General features: G+C 47.8%; 7 non-coding genes and 1 pseudogene across 7 annotated transcripts; all 8 read right to left on the reverse strand.

Annotated features, from left to right (window-relative positions):
- Positions 1–6,569: 6,569 nt before the first annotated feature.
- LOC134981536 (U1 spliceosomal RNA) lies at positions 6,570–6,727 on the reverse strand. The gene has a single exon (XR_010190674.1). It is a non-coding gene; the product is annotated as a U1 spliceosomal RNA (small nuclear RNA).
- Positions 6,728–6,879: 152 nt separating this feature from the next.
- LOC134981976 (U1 spliceosomal RNA) lies at positions 6,880–7,043 on the reverse strand. The gene has a single exon (XR_010190860.1). It is a non-coding gene; the product is annotated as a U1 spliceosomal RNA (small nuclear RNA).
- Positions 7,044–7,717: 674 nt separating this feature from the next.
- On the reverse strand, positions 7,718–7,880 carry LOC134981493 (U1 spliceosomal RNA). Its single transcript, XR_010190642.1, has one exon. It is a non-coding gene; the product is annotated as a U1 spliceosomal RNA (small nuclear RNA).
- A 152-nt stretch (positions 7,881–8,032) lies between these two features.
- LOC134981910 (U1 spliceosomal RNA) lies at positions 8,033–8,196 on the reverse strand. Its single transcript, XR_010190806.1, has one exon. It is a non-coding gene; the product is annotated as a U1 spliceosomal RNA (small nuclear RNA).
- A 2,072-nt stretch (positions 8,197–10,268) lies between these two features.
- On the reverse strand, positions 10,269–10,431 carry LOC134981497 (U1 spliceosomal RNA). Its single transcript, XR_010190646.1, has one exon. It is a non-coding gene; the product is annotated as a U1 spliceosomal RNA (small nuclear RNA).
- A 152-nt stretch (positions 10,432–10,583) lies between these two features.
- On the reverse strand, positions 10,584–10,747 carry LOC134981911 (U1 spliceosomal RNA). Its single transcript, XR_010190807.1, has one exon. It is a non-coding gene; the product is annotated as a U1 spliceosomal RNA (small nuclear RNA).
- A 692-nt stretch (positions 10,748–11,439) lies between these two features.
- LOC134981429 (U1 spliceosomal RNA) lies at positions 11,440–11,581 on the reverse strand (annotated as a pseudogene).
- A 152-nt stretch (positions 11,582–11,733) lies between these two features.
- LOC134981968 (U1 spliceosomal RNA) lies at positions 11,734–11,897 on the reverse strand. Its single transcript, XR_010190854.1, has one exon. It is a non-coding gene; the product is annotated as a U1 spliceosomal RNA (small nuclear RNA).
- Positions 11,898–22,723: the final 10,826 nt, after the last annotated feature.

Genomic DNA, 22,723 nt, shown 5'->3' on the forward strand with positions numbered 1-22,723 from the left:
TGATGAACTCCTGGAATCTTTTAGAAATAGAGACTACCCACCAAATCTTTTGAAAAAGGCTTTAGAAGAGGTCCTAGACATGAACAGACAAGACCTGTTACGTCCCTCCTCCTCAAATAAGATGGAAAAATATGACAGAAAAGAGAGAGAGATGGCCTTCATCTGCAAATACAATAACTGTGCGAAAGAGATCAAAACAATAATCGAAAGGAATTATAGAGTATTGAAACATGACAACATTCTTGGGAACCTTCTGCCAAATAAACCACAAGTGATTTATAGGAAAAATAGGGCTTTAAAGACTATACTGGCTCCTAGTTTTTTCAAAATTCCAATAGTGGAAAAAAATAAAAACGACTCAAATTGGTTGACCCAGAAACCTTCGGGTTTCCATAGATGTGGCAAAAGTGGATGCACAATGTGTCAACATATGGAACGTAAACTACCTTTATTCTCATCCCATCTTCTAATGAAAAATACCAGTTGAGATCCTTTTTAAATTGTAATTCAAAATTCGTGATATACTTGTTGACATGTGGATGCGGTTTAAATTATGTGGGACGAACCACAAGACCATTACACACGCGATTTATGGAACACCGACGGAATATAATACGCAAATACATGGCTCACAGTGTATCACGACATTATTACAATGAACATAATAACAATCCTGCTTGTCTCTCGATAATATGTCTTGAACATATTGCCCCTACGGATAGGGGAGGAGACCGATTTAATAAACTCTGCCGGAGGGAAGTCTTCTGGATGTTAAAGTTTAACTCTTTACATCCAGATGGACTGAATGAAGCAATTGAATTAAATTCGGTCCTCTAGTTGGAAGCTTATGCTTACCCCTGTTCTAGAACTCTTGTTCCAACATTTTCCATCTCCTCTCTTTATGTACACCATCAGAAGTTATAGGTTCTATAGGTTCTATAGGTTCTCTTGGGAGAATCTTAAAACTTAAACTTAAATCTACATACAGCCGTTTGATGAAATAAAATGGGTTAAAATCCCATTTTTGAGATGACTGTCAGCACAAATGATGGTTTTTATTTTTATTTTTATTTAAATATTTTTATTTATTTATTTATCTAATTGCCTGATTGGTGATATCAACTCCTGTTTTAGAGATTATATACACATGTGTGTACGTCTATCTAATATTAAATAATAAATCCCTTACGAAAATGTGTACTATAAAGGTTCAATTAACAACTGAGTACCTTCACATGTAACTAGTGGTTTAAATTGTTTAAATTATCTGTGGGTACACCTATCTAGGTGTGTATATTATATCTCAATGTGCAGGTGTGTATATACATGCAGCCATGTGTGTATATATACATATAGATGTATATATTAGTAGAAATCAAATCATATAGAATTATAATTACAATTTAGAATGTGTTTCACATTCTTTATTCATTTTTTATTTATTATTATTTTTCATATCTCTGTGTTTCATTTGTTTTCTTTATCTGTAATACATAATGTATTGAGAAATATATGAAGAAATTCTGTTTATATGTACTGATAGCTACAGTGGTTAGTTGTAAATAAGAAACATCCTGGACCGAGTGAATTGCGAGAAAAACCTGACAAATATTATATAATAGGCCCAATACGTTTTTCCTCTCTATATACACTTATATCTCTCCCTATCTGAATTGTACACAATGTATCTCCTTTGTTACTATAGTCATGCTATTTGTGAGATATGTAACTAAATCACAGGTATCGAAAAGACCAGTTAGTACCCTCTATGAAGGGAATTTTCCTCCTATGACGTCACTGAAATCATGTGACTATTGAGAACCAATGATTGGACAGTCACGTGATCGGAGATTCGGGGTCACGTGTACTAAAAAGATCCTTCCGAGCATAGAAACTATGAATAGTACCTTCTGAGAAGGGGATGATTGAGTCTCCGATCATGTGACTAAGATCACATGTTATACTGGACCAATGGGATTGTTTAGATTCCCGATCACGTGTTCTTTCATGTCACGTGACCGGTTTCATTCAAATCTAATTTCATGTATAAGTTAAGTAGAAATACTCGTTTTGAGGTGGGATTTGCTCTGTTTATAAGAGCAGATCTTTGTGTAAATAAGGATATTATTAAAGTTATATTTTGTGACGGTTTGCTGCATTTTTTAATTAAGCACCAGACAGGTGTTGTTGATCAACTCATGAAGCAGGGTATAAATAGAGACCCAATATATAGTGTATTTATGCTCCTGAGGAAGCTGGATCACCCTGTTGCCAGCGAAACGCGTTGAGCCTTTCACCCCACCTGGGCACCACTCCATGACACATTGGGACTCTGACACTCTCGGCACTTATCTGGACTTTGCTCCTATCACTGGGAATTTATTCCACTAAAATAAAGAACCGGATCCACATAAACAGCTAGCAATGGACTCTTCCTAAAGCTGATGCCATCAAACATCTCTTCTGTGGAAACCGGTAATTATCTGCTGCTACAGTGAATGCTACCTGGAGACTGTCCTAGCCGTACAAAATTTATACATGTCCCAGAGGAGAGTGGATGTAAAAGTGATATACCCAGGGGGAATTATTATACTATATATTTTAAGTGTTATTCAGAATAATAACGGGATTTAACACCTGTCTTTTTTAATGGTTTAATAAATTGACATTTTATTCAGCAAACCGTCCTTATATAATTCTTACAGCCAGCGCTGGTACCTTGTGCTTTTTATTCCAATATATTCTGGGATTTGACCATCCCCATACCAGCTGCTGCTGGCTGCGCACTTACACATCTTTTTACTAAGCAAAAAACAAAGCCCATCATGCCTGCCTGGCATTGAGCCGCTTTGCTGACTCTAAATATGCCAGATTCTTATGGTAGGTGAGAATTGAGACCACAAACTTAGCCCCCTCAAGCCAGTGTCTCCACTCCCCGAGTACATCCTTTATAGCCAACAATTCCCGGTTACCCACATCATAATTCATCTCGGCAGACGGAAATTTACAGGAAAAGTAAGCACAGGGATGAAGGCGATTATCAGACACCCCCATCTGAGAGAGCACTGCCCCAATACCTATCTCAGAGGCATCCACTTCTACCACAAAAGGACGCTCTGGATCTGGGTGTCGCAGCACCTTGGCTGAGACAAATGCCCTTTTGAGACGGGCAAAGGCCGTTTTGGCCTCACAAGACCAGTGAGCAACATCCGCCCTTTCTTAGTGAGTGCCACCAAGGGGGCCACTATAGACGAAAATCAAGCGATAAATCGTCTTTAAAAATTTGCAAAGCCCAGAAAACGCTGAAGCGCCTTCAAACTAGTTAGCTGCACCCAATCCAGGACTGCCTGTACCTTAGAACCCTCCATTTGGAAACCTTCTGAGGAGATAATATACCCTAGAAATGCGATTTGTTGGACTTCAAATTCGCACTTCTCCAGCTTCGCCCCAAGCTGGTGGTCTCTGAGTTTCTGGAGGACTAAGCGTACATGCTTCCGATGTTCCTCCAGGGAATGGGAGAAGATTAGGATGTCATCAAGATAGACAACTAAGAATCTATCCAAATATTCCCTGAGCACATCGTTCATGAATTCCTGGAAGACTGCCGGGGCATTAGAGAGCCCAAAAGGCATCACCAAATATTCATAATGCCCTGAGTGGGTATTAAAGGCAGTCTTCCATTCATCCCCCTCTCTTATTCGGATTAGATTGTAGGCACTGCGTAGGTCAATCTTAGAAAAAATGGTGGCAGTACGAAGCTGGTCAAACAAAACCGAAATGAGAGGCAGTGGGTACAAGTTTTTAATCGTGATACGGTTCAATTCCCTGAAGTCGATGCAGGGTCGAAACGAACCGTCCTTTTTACCCACGAAGAAGAACCCCGACCCAACTGGGGACTGTGAGGGTCAGATAAATCCCTTAGCCAAGTTCTCCTGAATGTATTCTGCCATAGCCTGAGTCTCAGGACGTGACAGGGAGTATAACCTGCTCTTGGGAAGCTTAGCATCCGGCAACAAATCAATGGCACAGTCATAGGGGCGATGGGGAGGTAGTACCTCCGCAATTTTTTGGGAGAACACATCCGCAAAATCTGCATAACATCCTGGCAAACTTAGCTGCGAGAGCCTGACTGGAAGGCTCAAGCAACTCCTGAAACAATCACTACGCAACTAAGAATCTCCCCAGAGACCCAGTCAAGTTGAGGGTTATGGGCCCTTAACCAGGGTAACCCCAAAACCAATGGGGCGAAAGAACAGACAGTCACATAGAAAGACAATTTTTCAGAGTGTGTGGCTCCAATAAACAAAGGAATTTGGCTGGTGCAGGAGGTAATTTTACCCTGGGACAATGGTTCCCCGTTTAACCCACAGATCTCAATCTCTGATGCCAAAGGTACTGAGGGAACAGAGTGTTCCAGGGCGAATTGACGGTCCATGAAAACCCTATCGGCCCCACTGTCAACAAAGGGCTCAGTCTTGACAGTTTCGCCGAGGATCTCCAAAGTCACCGGAATGAGAAAAGTCTTTTTGGGAAATTCTGACTTCTGACCTGACAGGATATTTCCCATCACCCTCAGGCCCTGAAGTTTTCCGGCTTTTCTGGGGATGATACTACAACATGACCTTTATTCCCACGGTACAAACACAAACCCTGCTGTCTCCTCCGCGTCTTCTCACGCGAGGAGAGGTGGGTAGCCCCAATCTGCATAGGCTCCTCGGAATATTCCTCTGAGTCTGAGGTTCCCTTGGGACTGCAGTCTCCCTTTCAAGGCTACGCTCTCTCAGCCGTCAATCCACCCGGATGGATAACTGCATGAGCTGATCTAAGCAATCAGGCGAGGGATATTGTACCAGTTGGTCCTTTATCTGGTCAGAAAGGCCCCTTCGGTACTGGTTTCTCAGGGCTGGGTCATTCCATTGGGTATCATGAGCCAACCTCCGAAACTCCGTACTATAAACCTCAGCTGGCCGTCGCCCTTGCTTAAGGACCGTAATATGAGTCTCGGCTGAAGCCATCTTGTCAGGGTCATCATACAAAATGCCCAGTGCCTTAAAAAAAGCATCAACACTTTTAAGCGACGGACAGTCAGGCTGCAACCCATATGCCCAGACCTGTGTGTCTCCTTGTAGCAAGGAAATCACCATGCCCACCCGCTGAATCTCCGACCCAGAAGACTGGGGCCTAAGCCTGAAATATAGCTTACAGCTCTCCTTGAAACAAAAGAACTGCGAGCGATCTCCAGAAAAACGATCCAGGAGATATACTTTCGGCTCCTTAACCCCTGTACTTGCCGCTGCTGCTGCGGGAGCTCCGCTAGCGGCCTGCGGGGTGTTCATTTTAATGGACATCTCATTAAATTGTCGAGTCAGGACCTGCACCTGATCGACCACCTGTTGCAAAGTATTTTGAGGGGTATGCTCCATATTCCCACAAACTTTCAACAGGAGTAGGGGCTGCTGAATATGTTACGCACACCAGTGCTAACAGGAGTATACCGGTGTATGAACAGAGAGGGATGCGAAGCAAACAAACTCACAGACAGTATAACATAACATACACAGAAGGTGATGGAATAACTAATAAACACAAAGTGAACGGAGAAGCCCAAAGGCTCAGGAACTGGGTGTCTCCCTAGTGTCAGGAATGCTCAGATGGAATAGAGCGGACAATGAAGCGAGATGTAGTGATTTAACATGTGGGGCACCCGAAATGAGGTTGCTAAGAGCAACAGGAAAAAACCCTAAAGGGTTACCAACGGGTGTGGGAATAAACTCCTTGGTCAGAGATAGAAAAATAGACACAAGGAGAGTTTCCACAATCCTAACCACCACTTGCAGGGCACAGGTTCAGCTTACTACCACTAAACTGACACCTGGACGCCCTGCACAGTGAGGGAGGATTAAGAAAGCAGGTCTGAGAGTACAGCCGCCAACCTGCTGGGTTCACAGAATAGCAAAAGAACCCCAGCAGGTTAAACAACTGACTCCAGTCTTACTGCTAGGTCCGGATTGGCAGAATGAAGTACCGAATCCCAAGGCCTATTTGCAGTAAGCAACAAGTAAATACAAAGTCACACAGTACTAGCTAACTCTCTGTAACTGACTAACAAACAAAGATTCAGCAGCATTTGCCTAGCCTGAGAGGATGGTTTATATAGCAGGTGCTGTCCACACCCCACTCAGACCTCACAGACTGTGAGCACAAAACCAGCGCCGGATTCCCTGCCGTGCACAGAGCCTGTAACCACTGCACAGTAAAAACCCGGACCGGAGTATCAGCTGCTCTCAGGTTACTTCGCTAACACTTGCCTCCTGGTTGCCATGGCGACGTGGCAGCACAGAGCAGGAGAACCTAACACACTGTAACAGCTCCAGAGCTGCTCTGTAAGGCAAGTAAAAGGGTGTGGGCCCTGCAGTACTACCTGTAGTTCGCATTGTGCGTTGGAAGGCACAAAGTAAGCAGACGGCAGAAGTCAGGTTAGTGCGCAAGGGGATAAAAGGAAGTGGCTCAAGAAAAGAGAAGTGGAAACAGACAGCAAACTAGGCTGGAGAGAGACCTGAGACAAAGAGATCTGAATTATACGAGAGCCGACCAGGGGAAACACAAATTATGAAGTGTCCCACATTTGGGGAAATCACAGGAGCAGCACACCCAGAGTGCAATGGGTGAGACTTGCCCTGGGAGAAGCACCTTCCTGATCATAGTATCTCACCTGGCAGGTAAGTAGGAGTTGGGCTAGAGCTGGGGAGGGTCGCTGCTCGGGCACCCCCCTGTCAAGTGAAGGAGATCCAACTGAAGCAGCACAAGGGAACTCTCGAAAGAAGAACAAGGCTAGAGGAAGATCTGAGACAAAGAAATCTGACTTTTACCAGAGCTGACCAGAGAAAAGCACAAACACAGTCCCCCACTACCACAAATAATGCAGTCGAGTTTCCCAGATTTGGGGAAATCACAGGGGTCAGCATAGCCAGAATGCAATGAATGAACCTCACCCTGGGAGAACAATCTTCATGACCATGGTATATCCTATGCAAAATAGTTATGATTTGGTATAGGGCTGGGGAGGTCCGCTGCTCAGGCACTTCTCTGTCAAGTAAAGGAGATTCAACTGAGGCAGCACAAGGGAACTCTCATCTGGGGACAACAACTGCAGGGAGAACACATATTTTCAGATGAACATGGGAGGGCAGAAGGCTGCCTAATACTGAAGCACCCCCAAACAACAAACCAAATGCAACAACTAGTACAAGCATTCCTGGGGGAAGGTCTGCAGAAGACGGATTTGCATACGGTGATGTCATCCAAGCAGTGGGCCAAAGTTGGCTGGAACCCTCATCTGCATATGAAAAGAGAAAAGGGGTATGCAGGGCATGGCGGCCTTTTGCGGCGCTTGGATGACCCCTAGTTCGCATTAAACACCCCCACCCTCCTTCGGTGTGGGGCTCATGTTGGCCATGCCCCAGCCCCTGAAGCATTCAAGCTGATTTCTTGCAGCAGCTGGGCACTGTAACAGCTCCGGAGCTGCTCTGTAAGGCTGGTAAAAGGTTGTGAGCCCTGCAGCACTACCTGTAGTTTGCATTGTGCATTGGAAGGCACAAAGTAAGCAGACGGGAGGAGAAGTCCGGATAGTGCACAAGGGTATAGAAGGGAGGGGCTCAAGAAAAAAGAAGTGGAAACAGACAGCAAACTAGGCTTGAGAGAGACCTGAGACAAAGAGATCTGAATTATACGAGAGCCGACCAGGGGAAACACAAATTTTGCAGTCAAGTTTCCCACATTTGGGGAAATCGCAGGAGCAGCAGACCCAGAGTGCAATGGGTGAACCTTGCCATGGGAGAAGCACCTTCATGATCATAGTATCTCACCTGGCAGGTAAGTAGGAGTTGGGCTAGAGCTGGGGAGGGTCGCTGCTCGGGCACCCCCCTGTCAAGTGAAGGAGATCCAACTGAGGCAGCACAAGGGAACTCTCGAAAGAAGAACAAGGCTAGAGGAAGATCTGAGACAAAGAAATCTGACTTTTACCAGAGCTGACCAGAGGAAAGCACAAACACAGTCCCCCACTACCACAAATAATGCAGTCGAGTTTCCCACATTTGGGGAAATCACAGGGGTCAACATACCCAGAATGCAATGAATGAACCTCACCCTGGGAGAACAATCTTCATGACCATGGTATCTGCTATGCAAAATAAGTATGATTTGGGATAGGGCTGGGGAGGGCCGCTGCTCAGGCACATCTCTGTCAAGTAAAGGAGATTCAACTGAGGCAGTGTCAAAGTCAGAAAAATATCACGCTACACACTGCCATATATGCACCTCATGCGAGTGCCTGCTGCGAGTGCATGAGCTCTCCCGTGCGTGCGCATACTCGCTGTTGCGTGCACCCGCAGGCGCACGGTATGCGCATTTACGGTAAAGTTTATGTGCGTCTAGCGGGCGACTCAATCGTTACATATTTTAACCATATAATGTATTTTGTAGATTATGGTCCCTTTGATAGAATCTGAAAGTTTAGTTAATGTAGCATGTTCATAGACAAAGAGATCCCTCTTTGTTTGATACGAAGGGTCAGACAGGGGTTATACAGTGGTGTTTAGTATCCATCGGAAGAGTATTTAATTAGCAATATTCCGGTGTTGGTTTGAAGCAGATTAATCGCTCGTGCGAATAGTTATGGACATAAGAAGTTTATGAACATTTACTGTATTTTGCACTTTATTACCCATGCGGCGGGAAACCCAGTTTCCCTCCCACCTGAGCAGTTTGAAATAGTCACAGCCCACCTGTATGAATCAACCTATGACCTTTTGTTATAATGCGAAGACGAATTCCTGTGTCCAATGAACAATAAGAATATAGGGACCATTGTACTGTATTGTGTGTAGTGTATAAAAGGACAAGCCGATCTGGGCCAGCTCTCTATTCTCTTCAACGGTTCTCATTGCTGATAATCGGGAGCTGGATATCCAGAAGGCGCATGCGATTGTTTCCCTTTGTGCGTAAGTTTCTCTGCAATCATATTGTCTTTATTGTTATAAGCCATTCTCTCTCGTTCTCTCTCACTTTCTCTCTCTCTCTCCCCTTTCCCCCTTTAAAAGTAATTGTATCTTTATTGTATTTTATGTGTAGTTACTTGGTTAGATATTCTATGTTATTTTGGTAGTGTATAACTTGTATTGTATTATTCTTTTTGAACGTTCATTCATTTCCTTAAAAGGCGTTAGACCCTTAGACCGGTATTTGACTGTTTATTATATTGCTAAGGGGTTCTCTGAGCGTCACATACGCTCATACAGCTTTTAAACTAACAAGGTTACACTGTGTTGCATTTACATCTTATCACTGCACAAGAGTTTACAGTATATGTACATTGTTTATGGTATAGTTAAAAAGGTTTAACACTGTGAGCGTCAGCGCCGCTTGTGATCTCCTCGTGGTCCTGAGCATCCGCTACGCTGATAGCGTATCATTACGTTATTCGGCAGCCTATAGCGTGCTTGCCTATACGGTCTAAGCCGTGAGCGAACGTGCCGCTTGTGCGTCTCGACCACGGCTAAGCGTTTGATACGCAACGTGCGTACTCTTACGGTATTTCATACGCCAATAGCGTACTGTGTTCTTTAACCTTTTAGAGGGTTTTCAGTAAGATAAATATTTGGCTTTATCAGCAGCACAAGGGAACTCTCATCTGGGGACAACAACTGCAGGGAGAACACATATTTTCAGATGAACATGGGAGGGTAGAAGTCTGCCTAATACTGAAGCACCGCCAAACAACAAACCAAATGCAACAACTAGTGCAAGCATTCCTGGGGGAAGGCGTGCAGCAGATGGATTTGCATATGATGATGTCATCCAAGCAGTGGGTCAAAGTTGGCTTCAACCCTCGTCTGCATATAAAAAGAGAAAAGGGGCGTGCAGGGCATGGCGGCCTTTTGCGGTGCTTGGATGACCCGTCGTTCGCATTAAACACCTCCACCCTCCTTCGGTGTGTGGCTCATGTTGGCTATGCCCCAGCTCCTGAAGCATTCAAGCTGATTTCTTGCAGCAGCTGGGCACTGTAAATGCTCCAGAGCTGCTCTGTAAGGCAAGTAAAAGGGTGTGGGCCCTGCAGCACTACCTGTAGTTCGCATTGTGCATTGGAAGGCACAAAGTAAGCAGACAGGAGAAGTCAGGATAGTGCGCAAGGGCATAGAAGGGGGCGGCTCAAGAAAAGAGAAGTGGAAACAGACATCAAACTAGGCTGGAGAGAGACCTGAGACAAAGAGATCTGAATTATACGAGAGCCGACCAGGGGAAACACAAATTATGCTGTCAAATTTCCCACATTTGGGGAAATCGCAGGAGCAGCACACCCAGAGTGCAATGGGTGAGCCTTGCCCTGGGAGAAGCACTTTCCTGATCATAGTATTTCACCTGGCAGGTAAGTAGGAGTTGGGCTAGAGCTGGGGAGGGTCGCTGCTCGGGCACCCCCCTGTCAAGTGAAGGAGATCCAACTGAGGCAGCACAAGGGAACTCTCGAAAGAAGAACAAGGCTAGAGGAAGATCTGAGACAAAGAAATCTGACTTTTACCAGAGCTGACCAGAGGAAAGCACAAACACAGTCCCCCACTACCACAAATAATGCAGTCGAGTTTCCCACATTTGGGGAAATCACAGGGGTCAACATACCCAGAATGCAATGAATGAACCTCACCCTGGGAGAACAATCTTCATGACCATGGTATCTGCTATGCAAAATAAGTATGATCTGGGATAGGGCTGGGGAGGGCCGCTGCTCAGGCACATATCTGTCAAGTAAAGGAGATTCAACTGAGGCAGCACAAGGGAACTCTCATCTGGGGACAACAACTGCAGGGAGACCACATATTTTCAGATGAACATGGGAGGGCAGAAGGCTGCCTAATACTGAAGCACCGCCAAACAACAAACCAAATGCAACAACTAGTGCAAGCATTCCTGGGGGAAGGCGTGCAGCAGATGGATTTGCATATGGTGATGTTATCCAAGCAGTGGGTCAAAGTTGGCTTCAACCCTCGTCTGCATATGAAAAGAGAAAAGGGGCGTGCAGGGCATGACGGCCTTTTGCGGTGCTTGGATGACCCCTCGTTTGCATTAAACACCTCCACCCTCCTTCGGTGTGGGGCTCATGTTGGCTATGCCCCAGCTCCTGAAGCATTCAAGCTGATTTCTTGCAGCAGCTGGGCACTGTAACAGCTCCAGAGCTGCTCTGTAAGGCAAGTAAAAGGGTGTGGGCCCTGCAGCACTACCTGTAGTTCGCATTGTGCATTGGAAGGCACAAAGTAAGCAGACAGGAGAAGTCAGGATAGTGCGCAAGGGCATAGAAGGGGGCGGCTCAAGAAAAGAGAAGTGGAAACAGACATCAAACTAGGCTGGAGAGAGACCTGAGACAAAGAGATCTGAATTATATGAGAGCCGACCAGGGGAAACACAAATTATGCTGTCAAGTTTCCCACATTTGGGGAAATCGCAGGAGCAGCACACCCAGAGTGCAATGGGTGAGCCTTGCCCTGGGAGAAGCACCTTCCTGATCATAGTATCTCACCTGGCAGGTAAGTAGGAGTTGGGCTAGAGCTGGGGAGGGTCGCTGCTCGGGCACCCCCCTGTCAAGTGAAGGAGATCCAACTGAGGCAGCACAAGGGAACTCTCGAAAGAAGAACAAGGCTAGAGGAAGATCTGAGACAAAGAAATCTGACTTTTACCAGAGCTGACCAGAGGAAAGCACAAACACAGTCCCCGACTACCACAAATAATGCAGTCGAGTTTCCCACATTTGGGGAAATCACAGGGGTCAGCATACCCAGAATGCAATGAATGAACCTCACCCTGGGAGAACAATCTTCATGACCATGGTATCTGGTATGCAAAATAAGTATTATTTGGGATAGGGCTGGGAAGGGCCGCTGCTCAGGCACATCTCTGTCAAGTAAAGGAGATTCAACTGAGGCAGCACAAGGGAACTCTCATCTGGGGACAACAACTGCAGGGAGAAACCAATAATTGAAATCTGTAACCACACCCCACCCCCTCAAATGCCAGGCAATAAATTACCTTAAAAACAACAACCAGGCATTCCACAAAGATTAAACTGGGTCTATATCATTCAAAACTTTAAAAAAGTACTTTAAAATCACATACTATGCAATAATGTTTCAATTTGCATAACCCAGCAGAATTAGCTTTGCAAATATAGACATAGTGCAGCAGAATATATTGGTGGTTGTAGTCAATTGTAATTACCTGTAGGTGACAAGAAGAGAAGAAACGTCAATTCACAATCGATATCAGCTGAAGATAAATTAACGCTGATTGAACGCTGCTGTTATGTGTCAATTTTATCACGCTTTGATAAAAATGCACGCTTAGATCAATAAATGCACAGCCAAACGGCTTTGCACAGCCTACACCATTGGACTTAAGTAGAAGACTATTACAAGTGAAACCAATAATTGAAATCTGTAACCACACCCCACCCCACCCCCTCAAATACCAGGCAATAAATTACCTTAAAAACAACAACCAGGCATTCCACAAAGATTAAACTGGGTCTATATAATTCAAAACTTTAAAAAAGTACTTCAAAATCACATACTATGCAATAATGTTTCAATTTGCATTACCCAGCAGAATTAGCTTTGCATATATAGATATAGTGCAGCAGAATATATTGGTGGTTGTAGTCAATTGTAATTACCTGTAGGTGACAAGAAGAGAAGAAACGTCAATTCACAATCGATATCAGCTGAATATAAATTAATGCTGATTGAATGCTGCTGTTATGTGTCAATTTTATCACGCTTTGATAAAAATGTACGCTTAGATCAATAAATGCACAGCCAAACGGCTTTGCACAGCCTACACCATTGGACTTAAGTAGAAGACTATTACAAGTGAAACCAATAATTGAAATCTGTAACCACACCCCACCCCCTCAAATGCCAGGCAATAAATTACCTTAAAAACAACAACCAGGCATTCCACAAAGATTAAACTGGATCTATATCATTCAAAACTTTAAAAAAGTACTTCAAAATCACATACTATGCAATAATGTTTCAATTTGCATTACCCAGCAGAATTAGCTTTGCATATATAGATATAGTGCAGCAGAATATATTGGTGGTTGTAGTCAATTGTAATTACTCAGCAGAATTAGCTTTGCATATATAGATATAGTGCAGCAGAATATATTGGTGGTTGTAGTCAATTGTAATTACCCAGCAGAATTAGCTTTGCATATATAGATATAGTGCAGCAGAATATATTGGGAGTTGTAGTCAATTGTAATTACCCAGCTGAATTAGCTTTGCATATATATAGTGCAGCAGAATATATTGGTGGTTGTAGTCAATTGTAATTACCCAGCAGCAGCTCTACTGCACTCAACATCACCAGTGCTCACAATATATATAATGCTATATACTATGCCATAGTGGTGCTTACTATATAACACCTCCTACTGCATTCCCCCTGGCAATGAGCATGACACCCAGAGAGTGAAACCCCTGGCAATGAGCATGACACCCAGCACGTGAAACTCTTGGCATTGAGCAGTTTTTGTAAAAGTAATTAGAAGCTTTACTGTAGGGCATAGTGTATCACAGATATTGTGGTGAGTGACATAATATGTTCCAAAGGGCATTAATGTGTGGGGCTTAACATGGTGGAAATTACTGTACTTTTTTCCCTGTGGTGGCCGAGGTCTGTTGGTGCAGGGTCAAGAACTGGGGATAAAGGTAGTCTTTGCCTGCAAGGCTATGCCCATTTTATGGAGACCATACCTATTTTTGCGAGGTCACGCCCCCCCATCCCGTCCGGAGCGCTCAAGCAAATATAGGTTTTTTTATATTACCATAAGTGTGGCATATACCTGCGCTTGCTCGCGGGGTGAGAGCATCTCCCTAATTGAATTCAGCGATATGAATAGAGGTTGTGCAGCAATCACAGAAAGAGTTAATCTCTGCTGCTTGTCACTAAATTACATTGTTGCAATTTTAGCTGGGAGCTGCAATAATTACTCTAATACATAACACAGCCAACACTTCTATAGTCACACAATATACTGCATGGTGAATATAGAAGTGGTGCTTACTAAACAGCACCTCCTACTGCATTCCACATCACCGCTGGTCACACTCATATCAGGCCCATAATGCTGTATACTATGCCATAGTGGTGCTTACTATATAACACCAGGTGCTGTGCAGTGGTCAAAACACACTAACTGGTCCCATGCTGTTGTTGAACTAAAGGCCTATACACACGATGAGATTCGGTCTATGCTAATAGGTTTAAAAAGGTTACATAAAAGCTACTTTATGTATTTATTCATTAAAGTTTTTAAGTTGTATTTTACAACCATACAATGATATGATATATAATGTATCGTATAATCATTACATAATGTTTATGGCATTGAATTGTCTCTGCCTTGACTAGTGGCAGCAGCTTCAGCACTAGGTGGAAGTGGATCTTGATCTTTCCCTATTTTACCCTCCACCTTTTTGTTCTCCGTTTTTTAATGTGTGGAATTATATGCCAGTAATATATCTGGAATTAGACGGTGGTAATGTCTGGAATTAGATACCACTAGATAGATATCAGATATCACTGTGACTGGAATGATGACATATGCACAGTGACAGGACACTACCACAGCACCCTACAGCAGCCATATGCGGCACAAGACACTGGAGTATTAGTAATGTACTGTAGTATACTGAGCACCACAAGACAATGAGCAGTGATACGGAGCACTGATGAGATTACTAGAACTGACACTGAGCAGCAAGATGCAGCACTGGACTATTAGTAATGTACTGTAGTATACTGAGCACCACAATGCAGCACAAGACAATGAGCAGTGATACTGAGCACTAATGAGGATATTACTGAGAAATGACACTGAGCAGGAGAGACACACTACAATTTCATCTTGCGCCTCTTTTTTTATTTATCTTTGCATCATGTGCTGTTTGGGGCTATTTTTTTAAGTGCCATCCTGTCTGACACTGCAGTGCCACTCCTAGATGGGCCAGGTGTTTGTGCTGCCCACTTGGGTCGCTTAGCTTAGTCATCCAGGGACCTTGGTGCAAATTTTAGGACTAAAAATAATATTGTGAGGTGTTCAGAATAGACTGGAAAGGAGTAGAAATTATGGTTATTGAGCTTAATACTATAGGATCAAAATTACCCCCAAATTCTATGATTTTAGCTGTTTGAGGTTTTAAAAAAAAATCACCCGAATCCAACACCCGAAAGGGTGGTTTTGCCAAAACGCGTCCGTATCCAAAACACAACTGCGGATCCGAATCCAAAACCAAAACATGAAACACGAAAAATGCCCGCTGCACATATCTAGTTAGGGGAGAAGCATGTAGCCTTGTAGACTATGCACAGCTATATCTAGAAAAATATACGATCTAATCTTTAACCAACCAATGCAAGAAAGTATTTAATGTGAAAATACGAAACACTAGACTAATTGGAGGAGCGCCCTAAGGAGAGAGAATTGACTACATAGGAAAGGAATGAGTTAAACATCCTGTGAGGGGTGGACCTGGATGTGAGGAGTACAGCCCTTAGGAAAAGGGGAGGGTTAGGATATATATAGGCCAGGTGTGGCCATTTTGGGTCTCTTTGCTCGTGATTTTGCTGCTGTGCAGAACTTCACTCCTTTCGTTCATTGTTTTTGCATTTTATTATTAAATTGCTGACATGGCCTGCAGCCGCCCGCGCCGTACCGCTGGTGCCCCAGCTCGTTACCAGGCTGATGAGGCTGTTCCCGGGGCAGGGGTGTTGGGCTCTAATGTCGTCCCTTCCCCTGGGGCCTCTCAGATGGCAGGGGGCACCAGCAGTAGAGGGCGCTCAGCTGGCGAGCCGGTGGACGGGCCTGCCGCAGCGGGAAGGCGCGGCCGGCGTTCCGAGGCGGCTCGGCGTTCTGGCCTCCCGGAGAGGGGCAGGCGACATCCCTCGCCTCCGGGTCCAGATATGGCTGCAGGGTATTCGGGCGCCCGCGGGCGCGCCCCGCCGGACGCTCGTCGGTGGCCACTGTTTTTGCTCCCGCTCCCTCACGCTTGCTGGGGCCGGATAGAGGCCCCAGGCGGAGAGGGAGTACAAGGCGGGAGCTCTTGCGGGCGAACGCGGACCTAGCTGGGCCAGTCGCGGGGTCATCGGAAGAGACCTCAGCTGAGGGCGCCCGGGCCGGAAGCGATGGGGCGCGCGCACGGTGTGCGCGCGGGCCCATGCGCGGCTCCGGCGGCGTCTCTCGCGCACGAGTGCGCGCAGCGGCGCCGCAGCCCTCTGTGTCCCCACAGCCCTCTCCGTTACGGCCGGATTCCGGCGTTGCGAGGGGGGGGGGAGGAGGCCTGGCAGAGATCAACCAGGTTTTAAGGGGAATGAAAGGTTAACACCGCAGCCACGGGATCGGGTGCAGCCTGCTCTCTATAGCAGTGCGGAGGGCACGGTTTTCAGGGCATCTAGTTACTCCCTGCGCGGGGCCAACCCTGCTGTCGGAGCTAACTCCGTCAGGCGGGGGAGGGGCCTCCGCGAGTGGGTAGAGGAGGATACAGGCGCAGCTCCCAGGGGCCGGGGATGGGACGGTTCCGGACGGACATCCGGTTTTGTGTCTCCCGATGTTGAGGACTCCCCCCCTCGGGGCCGACCGGGCCGCAGCGCGGAGGGGTCTCAGTTGCCGATGCCCAGTGGTGGGACTAATCGGCGCGTGCCCCCGGCGTGGCATCCCGCAGGAGACGGCGCAGCGTCCCGGAGTCGCGCTGACCCGCCCGGTGCGTTTGCGTTGGCCCTGGCCACGGTGGTGGCGGCGCTGGGCCCGCTCGCCGCTGCCCCGGAGCCCGAGGGCGGCTCCGGGGGTGGCGGGCGGATCGGGCGCTAATACCATTTCAGCCGCCCAGAGAGTAGCGCGCGCGTGTCGAGAGCTGTGAGCGGCCGCGGCACAGCTGCATCTGCAGCCAAGGCAGGGCGAGACTGTGCGGTCCTCTGGTACGTCTGCCCTCGGCCGGGCTAGGCGCGTTCCACTGTTGTTGTCCGGGTCCTCTCCCCCTCTTCTACCCACAGATCATCAGGAGGATACAGGGCTATCGGAATCGGAAGATGAGGATGCTACGTATGTCACGCCTGAGGAATCCGGATCCGACCAGTCTACGGCTTCAGGTGAGGTGGAGCAGTCAGGGTCGGTTTCTGGTACGCGCTCGTGTTCGCGCAGCTCTTCCTCCTCTTCTTCCTCTTCTTCCTCCTCTTCCCTGTCGTCGGCAGCGTCCGACGTCAGTAGCACGACTAAGGCGAAGAAGAGGGCTACCAAATACGCCAAGAAGGCGGCTGGGCAGCAGGAGAGGCGTAAGAGGCGACGGCGGCTTAGCAGGGACTCTCGCAGGGCCAAGAAGCGACGCGACCTGCCCGGCTTGGTCCGCTGCGAATATACTGCAGTCATGCGGGGGCTTAGGGACAGCTGCCGCAGGAAGATTCGTAGGGGGGACTATGTAGACGTGTTCGTCTTAACCAAAGACGCTAAAAAAGATTTCAAGGCGGCAACTGCTAAGAAGGGCATCGGGGCCGAGGCGTTCCGTACCTTCGATAACTGGCTAGCGGGTTTTTGGGTTTTCGCGGCTTGTTACCTCGAGGACAGGCCAGAAGAACACATGAATGTCATTCGGTACCTGCATCTCGTGCATGATATGCAACGCACGTCGGCGGGTACCGAATGGCGGAGATATGATGAAGAATTCCAGGAGAAGCAGGACGGGTTGTACATCATGGACTTCGGGTTCAAGGACGTGGAAGTTTGGCTCAAGGTCACTAGGGCCTCGCAACAGGGCAAGGAGCCCCGGAGCGCAGGGGCGGACGGACACCGCGCTGGGTCATCCGCCCATGTGCCCGGCACGGACGGCGGGTCGGCCAAGCCGGGTAGGCCGGTCGTCCGGGCAGGGAGGCAGCCCGCAACGAAAGGAATATGTTTCGCGTTCAACAACGCGACATGTTCATACGGCAAGCAGTGTCGATTCCGGCATGCTTGCCTCCATTGTGGCGGTTCCCACCCGGCATCATCTTGCTTCAAGAGTTGTCGGCAAGGCCCCCGGGCTAAGCAATCATACCCAAGAACGGCATCCGGCGGGAGCGCTCCGCAGAGCGCCAACGCCAATTAAGTTAGATGCGATGGGCAGATGGTTGGATTGGTATCCAAATAGGGCTGATGCCATGTTTCTATATTCAGGTTTTCGTTTTGGTTTCCGCTTGCCTGTTGCGAGCGAAGTTACGGTTCGGGCCCATAGGAACCTCCAGTCTGCTCGAGCCTTACCTTTGGTGCTACGCGAAAAAGTCGATAAGGAGGTCAGGCTGGGCAGGATGGAGGGGCCGTTTACAGCACCCCCAGTGGAGGACTTAGTCATCTCCCCGGTGGGGGTGGTCCCCAAGAAAACGCCCGGTTCTTTTCGACTGATTCAACATCTTTCCTACCCAGCGGGGGCGTCGGTCAACGACGCCATACCTCCGGCTCATTGCTCGGTAGTGTATCAGTCGTTTGACGAGGCGCTAGATTTGGTCCGCTGCTACGGCGCTGGGGCCCTCATGGCGAAGATTGATGTGGAATCCGCTTTTAGGTTACTGCCCCTCCATCCGGACTCATTCCGCTTTATGGGTTTCCGGATTGGATCGGAGTATTTCATTGACAAATGTTTGCCGATGGGATGCTCCGTTTCATGCTCGTATTTCGAACGCTTTAGCACCTTCCTGCATTGGTGCGTGGAATCTTCGTCAGGTGGGCACGGTGTTGCCCACTACCTCGATGATTTCCTTTGTACGGGTCCGGCGAATTCGCAGCGATGCGGCAACTTGCTTTTCAGTATACGAGCATTGTTTTATCACTTCGGAGTACCGGTGGCCGAGGACAAAACGGAGGGGCCGGTGTCTTGCCTGTCATTTTTGGGGATCGAGATTGATACGGTGGCGGGGGCGTGTCGCCTGCCTTTGGACAAAGTGGCTAAGCTTCGCGACGCCATTGGCCGTTTCATGGGTTCGCGCAAGGTTAAGCTGCGGCAGGCGCAATCCTTGTTGGGCATGTTTAACTTTGCTTGTCGGGTCATCCCGATGGGCAGGGTTTTCTGCCGGAAGCTTGAAAGAGCGACCGCGGGGTGTGCCAGGCCGCACCACTTTGTACGCTTGTCCGCTGAGATAAAAAGGGATCTGGCCGTATGGGCCTCGTTCCTGGAGGATTTCAACAGTGTGCGCATATGGCAGGCCCCAACGGTCGACAGCGCTAGATTGCAGCTGTTCACCGACGCGGCAGGAGCCTCCGGTTTTGGTTGCTATCTAGAGGGATCTTGGTGCGCGGCATCATGGCCGGCGGACTGGCACCAGGCGGGTTTGACTAAGGACCTTCTGCTCCTGGAACTCTTTCCCATCATGGTTGCGCTGGAAATTTGGGGCGAGCGGCTAGCTCATCGCAGCATCTTGTTCAGATGCGACAATCTAAGTGTGGTGCACGCGATTAACAACCAGAGGGCAAAATCGCTAGTGGTGCTAAGGGTGCTAGGGCAGTTGCTGCTGACTTGCCTGCGCAGGAATGTGTGGTTTCGCGCGCAACACGTGCCAGGTCTGGAGAACGGGGCAATGGGATAGGTTTTGCTTGTTGGCTCCCGAGGCCGACGAACAAGGTTTTCATTGTCCCGGTTATGTCTGGCAGGTCATCGAGCCGGATTGGAGGGTCTAGCACTGCGGTCGGTCGCGCCATCCACGCTTAAGGCTTACGAACAGGCCTGGAGCGAATGGGAAGAATTTGCTAGAGGAAGGAAGCAACGAGGCAAGAGCGGGCATCGGATGATGCTTTCTTTTATTTGGCAGCTTTATGTTTCGGGTAGGTCTAGAGCGGTGGTTTCCCGGTACTTGGCTGGCATTGCGTTCTTCTGCAGAATTAAGGGCGTTCCCGATGTGACGAAAAGTGGGATTCTGCTTAGGGTGATGAAAGGTTGGGCGCGCGTTGCGCCCACGCCGCCTGACAGGAGGCGGCCCATTGATGCGGCCTTGTTGCCGGGCATCATTGGGGCTGTCGATGCCATCGCATCGTCCATGTTTGAATCGCTGCTGTTTCGGTTGGCTTTCTCCATGGCTTACCACGGTGCATTTAGGATATCGGAGTTGGTAGCGCCTTCTAAGCAAACGGATTCGCGCATGCTGGTGGGGGACGTGGTGGTGAGTGGGAGGTCCTTGCTGTGCAGATTGCGACGCTCTAAGACGGACCAAGTGGGGAAAGGCCGATGGGTCACCCTGGTTTCGGCACTTGAGGAGAGCATATGCCCAGTACGGTTGGCAGTGCAATATGAGGCAGTGAGGCCCGACTGTCGGGGGTCGTGGTTGCTGCACTATGACGGGCTGCCAGTAACGAAGTTTTAATTTCGGTGGATGATGGGTCGCTGTCTGACGAGCTTGGGCCTTTCACCCTCCCACTTCGGTACACACTCCTTCCGCATAGGGGCTGCGACGGCAGCAGCGGGCTTTTCGGGGGCGCAAATCCAGGCGGTGGGACGATGGGAGTCGTCCTGTTATAAGCGCTACATTCGCCCCGTCGCCTGAGATATTTTGCTCAGGCGTAGTTTGTTTTATAAAGCTTAGAGTAAGATCATGTTGGTTTGTTTTTTCTTCACATGTTATGTTTGCTGTTCGTTGGTCTGTTTACCCGTGTGTGATCCTACTCAGGGATTAGCCACTCGCTGCTGCTGGCGTGAGCCGGCAGCGGGGGTCTGGAGTTATTTTGCACTTTTTGCCTGACTTGACGGACTGAATTCTAATCATTATTTCGGCTGATCTGTTCTAATCGAAGTCCCTCAGCAGGTTTTATGCTTTCACCTCCAGCTGAGTTACTTCATGTTTTTCCCCTTTTTACATCCCCCCCCCCCCCACCCTTTTTAATTTCGTTTTGTTTCTTTTACCTTTCCTTTCGTGTGTTAATGTTTTTGCTTCAAATCAGCTAGAAGCTCGGGTGATCGGCTAGGCCGTGATTGCTGCGATACTTGGACGCAAATAATTTTTTTTTCTTTTTGGCAGATCCTTCAGGTTAACTCATTTACAAGCTATGGCGTAGAATTCTAGTAACCAATTTTACCCCTTTTTCCTCCTTTTCAGGTTGTTTTGCTGATGGCTTGCCCGTTTGGGTGGTCGGCCACTCGTATGTCTTTTGGGCAGCAAGGTTTTTGGCCTCTGATAGGTCTCGGAGTTTTCCTGTAGGTCAGGGAATCAGATGGCTTGGTTGGCGAGGCATGATGTGGAAAGATCTTTTGGGTAGACTAGTCAGTCAGGCCAGCAAGCATGGAATGCCTGAGGTTCTGGTTGTCCACTTAGGTGGCAATGACCTAGGGAAGAGGACTTCCTTGGAGTTACGGTGGGCCATGATTCAAGATCTGGCACGGGTGGCCGCAGCATGGACCAATTTCGTATTGGTATTTTCCCTTATGGTGCCAAGGTTGAGTTGGCGAGGTGTGGAGGACGGACGCGTAATAGACGAGGCCAGGAAGAAGGTGAATGGGGCAGTGGCGAAGTGGGTCCTGTCCCACGGAGGCAAAGTGGTTCGCCACCCTAGGATTCGGTTCCGAGACAGTCACCTTTTTCGGCCTGATGGTGTGCATCTATCCAATGAGGGGATGATGTTTTTCCTGGAGGATCTGTTCCTAGTGTTGCAGGAGTTAGGGTAGGTTATGGTGGCGGTGCGAGGACTCTGGGATGGAGTCTTTCGCTGTTGGCGGAAAAGAACGGCAGTTTGTAGTTGTATGGTTTTTTATAGGTAGTAAGTTTCAGTGATATATGGTTTAGGTGCACTCACCTCCATCGACTTAATGGCCGCTCGACCACCCATCCGGGAGGCAGCGGCAGGGCACCCAGGAGCGGTGGGAAGTCACTGTGGGGGATGTGTTGACACCTATTACCGATTTTGATAGGGGTTTGGACGGTTTGGTCAGTTTACCATTTTTAAGTTTAACAATAGTTTAATTGAGCCGTTCTTTTTTCTGCCACCATTATGCCGGCTGATTCGGCATCTTAACAATCTTTTTTCCAATTACAGGTTTTGCTATGGTTAGGGTCAAATAAATAGCTAGCAATTTTTCTGCCAAAATCATGTCTCCGTGTCTTTATTTACTGGTATAAGAGGTAACTAAGGTTTACCTGAAGAAAGGGGGTCCACCAAATATCACTAGGATGTTTAGGAGAGAGAATTGACTACATAGGAAAGGAATGAGTTAAACATCCTGTGAGGGGTGGACCTGGATGTGAGGAGTACAGCCCTTAGGAAAAGGGGAGGGTTAGGATATATATAGGCCAGGTGTGGCCATTTTGGGTCTCTTTGCTCGTGATTTTGCCATTCCCGCCCTCCCGCCCTATGGGTAGAGGTGGTTTTTGACACGGAGTGCTGTTGGCGTCTAATTGTTTGGCTGGGTTTATCGTTGGCTATTTATCGGCGGAAAACAACGGCAGTTTGTAGTTGTATGGTTTTTTAAAGGTAGTAAGTTTCAGTGATATATGGTTTAGGTGCACTCACCTCCATCGACTTAATGGCCGCTCGACCACCCATCCGGGAGGCAGCGGCAGGGCACCCAGGAGCGGTGGGAAGTCACTGTGGGGGTTGTGTTGACACCTATTACCGATTTTGATAGGGGTTTGGACGGTTTGGTCAGTTTACCATTTTTAAGTTTAACAATAG

The sequence above is a fragment of the Pseudophryne corroboree genome, chromosome 12 (assembly GCF_028390025.1).
Source record: "Pseudophryne corroboree isolate aPseCor3 chromosome 12, aPseCor3.hap2, whole genome shotgun sequence".
Classification (NCBI taxonomy): domain Eukaryota; kingdom Metazoa; phylum Chordata; class Amphibia; order Anura; family Myobatrachidae; genus Pseudophryne; species Pseudophryne corroboree.